Source organism: Balaenoptera musculus, chromosome 10 (assembly GCF_009873245.2).
Source record: "Balaenoptera musculus isolate JJ_BM4_2016_0621 chromosome 10, mBalMus1.pri.v3, whole genome shotgun sequence".
NCBI classification, from domain to species: Eukaryota; Metazoa; Chordata; class Mammalia; order Artiodactyla; family Balaenopteridae; genus Balaenoptera; species Balaenoptera musculus.
The window spans coordinates 16807329-16816856 of NC_045794.1; the positions used below are offsets into that span (position 1 = coordinate 16807329).

At 34.9% G+C, this 9528-nt stretch overlaps 1 non-coding gene across 1 annotated transcript; it reads right to left on the bottom strand.

Moving 5' to 3' along the window:
- Nucleotides 1-1410: 1410 nt before the first annotated feature.
- Nucleotides 1411-1537, bottom strand: LOC118902930. Its single transcript, XR_005021643.1, has one exon.
- Nucleotides 1538-9528: the final 7991 nt, after the last annotated feature.

Consider the following 9528-nt stretch of genomic DNA (forward strand, 5'->3'; position numbering starts at 1 on the left):
CCACATCTTGGCTATTATAAATAATGCTGCTATGAACATTGGGGTGCATGTATCTTTTCGACTTAGTGTTTTTGTTTTCTTAGCATATATACTAAGCAGTAGAATTGCTGGATTATATGGTAGTTCTATTTTTAGTTTTTTGAGGAACCTTCATAGTGTTTTCCATAAGGGTTGCACCAATTCATATTCCCACCAACAGGGTACAAGTGTTCCCTTTTCTCCACATCCTAACCAACATTTGTTATTTGTGGTCTTTTTGGTGATAGGTATTCTAACAGGTGTGAGTTGATAGCTCATTGTGGTTTTGATTAGCATTTCTCTGATTAGTGATGTTGAGCAGTTTTTCATGTGCCTGTTGGCCATCTGTATGTCTTCCTTGGAAGACTGTCTGTTCAGGTCTTCTGCCTATTTCTTAATTTTTTTATATTGAGTTGTATGAGCTGTTTATATATTTTAGATATTAAACCGTTATTGGTCATATCATTTGCAAATATTTTCCCCATTCAGTTGGCTGTCTTTTCATTTTGTTGATGGTTTCCTTTGCTGTGTAAAAGCTTTTAAGTTGAATTAGGTCCCATTTGTTTATATTTGGTTTTGTTTTCTTTGCCTTAGGGGATAGATCAAAAAAATATTGCTATGATTTATGTCAGAGTGTTCTGCCTATGTTTTCTTCTAGGAGTTTTATGGTTCTGGTCTCACATTTAGGTCTTTAATCCATGTTGAGTTTATTTTTGTACATGTTGTGAGAAAATGTTCTAATTTCATTCTTTTGCCTGTAGCAGTCCAGTTTTCTCAGCACCACTTATTGAAGAGACTGTCTTTTCCTCATTGTATATTCTTGCCTCCTTTTGTCATAGATTAGTTGACCATAAGTGCATAAGTTTATTTCTGGGCTCTCTATTCTGTTCCATTGATCTATGTGTCTGTTTTTGTGCCAGTACCATACTGTTTTGATTACTTTAGCTTTGTAGTATAGTCTGAATTCAGGGAGTGTGATACCTCCAGCTGTGTTCTTCTTCCTCAAGATCGCTTTGGTAAAGTCTTTTTAAATGCCATGAAAGACTCTATTTTAAAAGGTATTTTCCGTTTAAACAAAATCTGAGTTGGAAAAATTCATCAAAGTATTTATGATAAATTGACTTTTTGGCTCATTAGCACTACTTTCAAAACATGTGCACACACACATTCAAACTATTTGACTTTTTTTTTTTTAGAAATAAGATTTTGTCAAGAGCCAATGATTTATTTATTTATTTATTTTTTAAACATCTTTATTGGAGTATAATTGCTTTACAATGGTGTGTCAGTTTCTGCTTCATAACAAAGTGATTCAGTCATACATATACATACGTTCCCACATCTCCTCCCTCCTGCGTATCCCCCCCTCCAATGATTTATTTTTAATTCTAAATTGTCCTCTCTGAGAGCCAGCCCTATTCTTAGGACAGCCCTCCTAAACTGAGAGGAAGTTTCTGTGCATCTTGACAGACTTTCCTGAGCCAGTGAATTTTAATATCCAAACATTGGATTTAGATGTGAAATTTAAAGTTATTGAAATTTGAATTGCCTCTAAACTCCCATCCTTAGTTAAAATTATATAATGCTTTGTTCTTTAAGAGGACTTGCTACCTTTATTGGTCCTTTTTTTTTTTTTTAGATTATATAAACTCAAAATACAATTTTTAAATAGTTAAAAATTCTTCTAAGTGATTAATCACCATAGCTATCAAGTTACAAAAGTAAAATTCTTACTAAATTTAAGTGTATAAACTTAGAGTGTAATCAAATAACAGATCAACTTAAAAAATTTCAGTTAAAAGTTAAAAAATAAGTATCCAAAGTGATCTTGATAAATTATACTTTAAAGAAAATGGCTATTTATAACAGGGATTATAACGGTAATATCTAGGTCATATATGCAATGAATTGCATAAGACAGGTAACTGCCAGTTATTTCACTGTTCTTTAGTGCACCAAAAATACAGCAATCTTTTAAAGAGCTTCGGGGGGAAATTTCATTTTTTAGTGGACTGCATAAATTGAGCGAATTATATATCTAGGGAATCTTTGAGTCCCAACATTGTAAAATATATCATTTTTATAGCCATAAAGTGTAAAGCCAGGTAAATTACCAAACTAAAGTTCTAGAGACAAAATGAAATAGTTTGCTTTATTTATAGCTTGTGAATAGGTTAAAACCCAAAATATTAGAATACTATAAAAATTCAAATAGGCAGATATATAGATTATTTATTAAAGAACATATATATCAAATGTATATATATATAATATCTAAATCAAAAAGTCTATTTATACATTACTGTTTAAATCCTTCAATTTTTTGTCAAAATATAGCTTTTAGAGGTTAAACACATGAATTTTGAAAATGAGCACATGTCAAAGATTTATTTAACACATTAATGAACAAACAAGAGGAGTGAAACTGTTTCCAAAAAAAGTTTAGAAGAAACAGAAGTATTTATAGTGACCGAATAGAAGAATGGTAGGAGAGAACCATGAAATCATATACAAAACTGAATAATGTCTTATGTGGCATTAGTAGTAAAATACTCTAACCAATAGTAAGTAACAAATCCAAACAAAGGTCTAAAATCGGATAATCCTTGGGTAGGCCTGTTAGACAATGCTTTGTTACAACAGTCTCTACTTGTGATCCTAAAATAAACTCCAGAGATTATTCTTGATTAAGCACTCAATTTTTGGTTAGGTTTGGTTGCATTTTAAATAACTCTTATTCTTCTATTCTGAGGGTAGGAAAGAAAAAAGGGAATTTATCTCCTTAGGGTTACATCTACAGTATCTATGTTTGTGTGTGGATTCTACTTTTTCAAGGTTCTGGAAATCTGCTAAAGGGATCTGACCAGCAGGGAATTAATTGAGCTATTATACTGCCTGTGAGGCTATGTTCTTGTAATCCACAGAAGGTACAAGACCAGTTTCCTGGAGCACTTTGTGGACATAGATTCCAGACGTGAATTACAACCCTTGCTCTTTGGTGGGCTTCTAGTTCTGATTTAAATTGAATTCTCAAATAGGATCCCCCCCATACATGGTTTTGGCTGCACAGTTGATTTGTGTAATGATATCCCAATTTTTAAAAGAGACAGATTCCTATTAACCTATAAAGATAACTATGTTGCCATTGAAATTAAGGGTTTAGTATAAAAAAAAAGTGTGAGAATCAGCCTAATAGATTTCTTATAGGAAAAAAAAAAGATACCATTTAAAGAATTTTTTTTTTATTTTGCAAAACCATAGTCTAAATAACTGAGGGTTAGAGATAGAAGAATGCTTCATATACTCATCAAAAATATCAACAATATTCTAAACAAAACCCACACACAACCACACATTCTGTCATAAGAGCATTTGGTATTACGTAATTATTGTTCCTCTTGATCTTACATCAGCAGTTTGCTTTCACGAGGTTGTCTGCTTCTGGAATAAAAAGAACTCCTGGCTCCGTCCTCTGATGCAATCTTTACAGTCATCTAAGAGGTGTCACCTTAAGCTCCAAAGCCGGTACTAATGAATCTATTTCTTCCGGTATAAATAGTCAAAACACCTGCTATACTTCTTTCCAGGAGGTATTGACTGTTTTTTCTTTGAAGATCAAATTTCTGACCTGTAGCAAAGCCTTTAGATAAACATGAAAGGAGACAGAAATTACCTACTGATGTGACGCGAAAAGGCTGTCGTTAGTTTATTACAGTAACCAACAATATCAGAATGGAGAAGGGTGATACTCTCTATTGAGATACATGCATTACTATGGCCTGAGGATTTGACCAGTGGTTCCCCTGGGGGTTGAGTAAGAATGAGATGATCGAGATTTTAAAAAAAATTTTTTTTATTGAAGTATAGTTGATTTAAAATATTGTGTAAGTTTCAGGTGTACAGCACAGTGATTCAGTTTATATATGTATGTATATTTCTTTTTCAGATTCTTTTCCCTTATAAGTTATTACATAATATTGAGTATACTTCCCTGTGCTATACAGTAGGTCCTTGTTGGTTATCTATTTATACACAGTCGTGTGCGTATGTTAATCCCAGCCTCCTAATGTATCCCTCCTCCCACCCCCCTTTCCACGTTGGTAACCATACTTTTGTATTCTGTGTCTCTGAGTCTCTTTCTGTTTCGGAAATAAGTTCATTTGTTTCCTTTTTTTTTCTTTTAGATTCCACATATAAGGGGTGTCATATGATATTTGTCTTTCTCTGTTTGACTTACTTAATATGATAATCTCTAGGTCCATCCATGTTGCTGTAGATGGCATTATTTCATTCTTTTTTATGGTTTAGTAATATTCCAAGCATTCTTTTTTTAATAAAGAGGAGAGAGGTACCTACCTCCCCACCTTTCTTCCTGAAGGTGTCCCCTTGAAACATTATTGGCTTGATAAAAGGCCCAAGGTTTTGATTTGGCCATGCAAGGTCTTAGCGCTTCTGACCCTTGGAACTGAAAACACTTACTTTGAGAATTAGCTCAGGGGTCTCTCTCAGCATATTTGGGAGGTAATCACATGTGCATTATTTCATCTCCCAAGAATATATGAGAAGTTTTCATTGTTCTCTCCCCACCTGACTGTATAAATATGTGTCAAATTCTGTCCAGACTTTGTACTCACTTTTGGGCTATCTTTACCTGCATATAAATCTGAAATGCTCATTTGCCAAAACATTTTGTTTTCTTTCTCTCTTCAACATCGGTATGGAGAGTGTTTTGTTGGTTCCCTGAGAGTTTTCAGGAGTTGTGATGTTACCCTATGAGGTATGAGATGCTACTCTACTTGCTGGCTGATAAGTTAGCCTGCCGCAGTTTCATGGATGCTGGTGGAACACGCAACACTCCTGGGTCGGAGACCATGGACTGTTTATTACTCGTAGCAAAGCAAGCAGCATGATGATCATGTCCCCATCAGTTGTCCTTGCCTACCACTTTCTAGAAGGACTGAGGTAAAGGGGACCAGGTGGACGCTGGGCTTGCAGTGGATTTGCATCATAGCTGAGGAACATGGAATTTAGGGAACCCAAATCTTTTCTAATAGGCTGCAAGGAAATTAAATGAAATTTACTAATACTGGCCTGTAAACAAACCTGCCTGGCCCCCCCCCCCCCCGCCCCGGGAGAGAAACTCTGTCTTCCAAGCCTGCTTGCTATACAAATATCTTTGGAAACATAACCCAGAACAAGGCAGCCAAAGCCTTTCTTTACACTTCATGCAGACATGCAGGAGATTCATGGAGAATTGTCTTCCAGTAAAGGTGAGAAAATATTCTTCACCTTCATGGCCTTCCTGCAGGGTTTACAGTCTCTAAAACACATTTATATTAATAACAATTTATCCACGCAAAATTAACTGCTTGGTAACCAATGTTTCAGTATCCTAGCTTAGACATGATCCAGGGCAGCAGATTGTACAAATGGATCTCTGAGTAGACAAACTTTAAAAAGATTTTGTGGGAATAATATTAGTTTTTCTGATTAATAAACCACTATAAGATGCTGAAGAAGCTCAGATTAACTAGTCTCTTCATGAGAAAACAAATCCAAATATTATGAAGACACTATTTTACGTTTTAAAGTTTTACTGTGTGCTGATAGTCAGGGAAGTTACATATTGCTGGGGATTTCTTAATCCAAAATTATCAAACTGGTCTGATTTGTTCAAGATTCACCTTGTTTACACCAACTTGATTTCTCAAAGAATAAAATGCCTCTGAGTTAGCAGTTTTGGTGAGAAAGATTTTTCTTGTTTTCCCTCTTAAAGATATATAGCACATTTTAAAATATTAGAAATTTTATGACTTTGTTTTCTAGAAATATTCAAATTATGTCCATGATTTTTGGTTTCTATATCAGAATAGACGTCATTTATTTTTAGACTTGTATCTAATATATTCATGCAGTACCTTCTGGAGTGGGAAAATATTTCACACTCACGCAATGAGAAATAAAGGCTTTTCTCGATTAAAGACATGGACACACGTACAGGGTTTGCAGCTTCAGTTCACAACCTTGGCCACAGGTCAAATTCAACACAAAAACACACAAATCACTGGCCCAGATTCCAGAGTGCTGTTCTCCTTTCCAATAAGCGTGGCATATTTTCTAAATTGATTTGAAATCACAAATAGACAAACAGACTAACAAAAAGGCCAATAACTCAGATAATCTATTCTCTCTCACCTATGAGAGAGCAAATCTGTGTTTCTACCCACTAGAGATAATTAAACGTTCAGACCATACACACAGAATTTCATTCTTCGCCATCTTATGCGAACCAGAAGCAGAATCAAACTTAATCAAGAAATAGAAAATAAAATCGTAGAATGAGAAATTAAAACAAAGGAACAAGAGTAAGTAATTTCTATTACTGCTTGGCATTCTCTCTAAAAGGCAAGGAAGGATGTGCTTTGCTTGAAATACGAGGTGCATTTCCTGGGCAATTCAGTCTGATTGGTTTGGGAAGATGGGTTCCACATGGACATCTCAGTGAAACTTCCCAAGACTCTCACAGTGTAAATTTTTTAAGTTCAAAATATGACTCACATAAAGTGAGCACATCAAAGATTTGTTAAAGAAGTAGTGAGAAAACTTGAGAGGAACTTGGGCTCAAAAATATCTAGAAAAGACAAGAGTATTTTAGTGACCAAATGAAAGAGTGATGGGGTAAGATTGTGAAATTACATGCAAAACTGGCGTGATGGTTAATTTTGTCAACTTGACTGGGCTAAAGGGTGCCCAGATATTTGGTTAAACATTATTTCTGCATTCATCTGCAAGGGGGTGTTTGTGTGTGTCTGCTGCTGCCTCAGCAGAGGAAAATTTCAGTAATAAAGTGGATAGGATGACTTGTTCTGTGGATACCAGTCATCTTTTCTCAGCTACCCTGTCATCCCCAGCGGGCTCATGAATACTTTACCTCCTCTTCTGGGGAAAGGGTTAATGCATCTCTGGTGTATTGTCTGTATATGTATCTCCATCTAATGGTTCTCCTTCTCTGAAGAACACAGACTAATACAATGGGTAATGCCATACACATCAAAAATAAAAAGCTAAAACTTCAGGGTTGTAATTTTGTCTATGAACAGAAATAATTCTCCTTGACAGGAGAAATGCATTTCCATTGTTATTAGCCAAGAATAATTTGTATTGCTATCCAATTTCTACAAGTTAGTTTTACAACTTTTATAGAGTTGTAAAATAGCCCAATCAAGATTAAATAGAAAAATAAAATAGGATAGATGCTCCTAGATAATTAGATAAACCTTTAATATTAAAATCAACTTCATACTTAGTTCAGTCCAAACTGTACATGAAGAGAAAAACTTGCTTAAAATAATTCCTTTTTTAAAATTTGCTATAATATCAATGTATACTTTAAGTTGAGTATTTCTGGAAGCTTCATGAGCCTATCTTACTGTGCATCTCAATAGTGTACAGTTCCCGAATGTGATAACTTAAACTCTGAAAAATGATCTTAAGTATCTCAAAAGTATAAAATAAATTAACATTTTCCTCTGTCATCTGTCTCCAATTCCCTACCGTACCAAGGTCTGTATAACCCCAAATTTTACAAGTAGAGTTAATTTGTGGAAATGTTGGATGTTCCCTATTTATGATTTAAAAATTCAGCATTTAAATCCACACTGAATAGTCTCCAGTTCAACAAATACCACTGGTTATGTTCCTAAAAATTGAAACAAAATTTTTGTTGTTAAACTCTTTTGGCCAAGATGTTCAATTCCACCAGATTGGGAGTGGAACATATTTAGTTTTACTTTTAAATCAATCTTTTACAATGTAAAATTTTAGAAGTTTTCTTTCTCTGAAAATAAAGTAGATAAATTTTAGATTTAGATATGGATTTCTAAAAATCATAGGAAAAGGTTTTATTTTCTAGGAAAAGCAACACAAGTAAACATTTGCTCAAATTCTGGGAAAAAAAGTTTGTCTTCCTGATCAAATACAGAGAATACTTTTGTTGCTTTTACTTTTGAGTTTTTGACATCATTTGGTGGTCCTTTCAGCTAACAATCTGTAATCTCCTCCTTCCTTTCACTGGATTCATGTAGTACAGAAATTCTCAATCTTGGCTACATGTAGAATCACCTAGAGAGTTTTCTTCTGCAATAATATTGATGCTTGGGACACACCCCACACAAATCAAAATTGCTGGGGGTAGGGCTCATGTATCAGAATTTTTTCACAACTTCTCCACATGATTCAAATGTAAAGCTACTATTTGGAGACACTGATACAGAGGCTTTTCCAGCTGCTAGATATCAGCTTGTTCTGGACATTTCCTCCCAAAGTTTTCAAAGACTTTAAATGTAAAAGAAATTGTCACTATGACTTTTTTTAAAAAAAATAGGCTTGAAAATATTTTCTTATTTTACTGTCTTCTTAAAAAAAAAAGACATGTCCTTCTGCTAATATTTGAAAAAATATAACTAAAACGTGATAAAATGGAAGAGCATGTCCCACGTGATCAGAGAGTGTATTGTTGATTTCAGTGTACAAGAAACCAGACTCATACTTGGTCATATCATTGGCTTTAATATACGTGTGAGTATGAGTGTTTGTGTGGATGGGGGTGGGATACAGGTCAATATTATTTCAAAGCTGAAAGTTTTTCTCATAGATGGATAATACATTCTTTTTGGAGGGAAAATGGCTTTGTTGTTAATTGGCCTGAGGTTATGCAAACCTAAAGCCTGTATCCTGGAATAGGAAGTTCAAGACAATAAAATTTATTCTATCAAGAATAAAAATTATAAAGGGTTACTTTTACTCTGGAAAGAGTTGCCGGAAATCCCCCTCACACCTTTTTGGGGGCATCTGAGAGCAGTTGTCTAGATTTCCTGGTAGGAAGACACAGAGAGGGAAATATGGTGGTCCTTGTGATATGATAGTTGGATGGAAGCTTGCTCCATCATTGAGAATTGTCTCAGAGTAACTGTGGAGTAGCCTGGCCTAAGAACACTGAGAGATTTGGTATGTTTAATCCAGTTTTAAGTGTTTGTGTGTGTGTGTGTTTTCACTATATTCCTCTTTTTTTTCCTACCCAAATCTTTAGTAAAGTCTTGTTAAATCATGTTGGCTGGTTTTAGCTGTGCTGTGGGGAGTTTGGGAATATTTTGGGCCCATGCTTGGCATGAAGTACCAAAGTGGAGAGCAGCAACTGCCTGAGGGAAGAAGTTTCCAGGCCTCCAGGGGAGATCCAGAGCAGAAAGGAGACCAAATTGGCCACAAGGAACCAAGCATTGGGCAGCAGTGATAACTAGAATAATTTTGGAAACCTGTCAACCTTCCTCAGTGATTTAGAAATACCTAGGGAAGAGAAAGTGTTCCAAGACCAGACATCCAGTTGTTGAAGATGGATGCCATTCGTGGTAAAGTGAAGAGTGACTCCTGAAAACTGAGGAAGAGACAATTAGGTTGTAATGGGGAAAAAACAAAAACAAAATCACCAAACTTTATTAAAAAAAACAAACAACT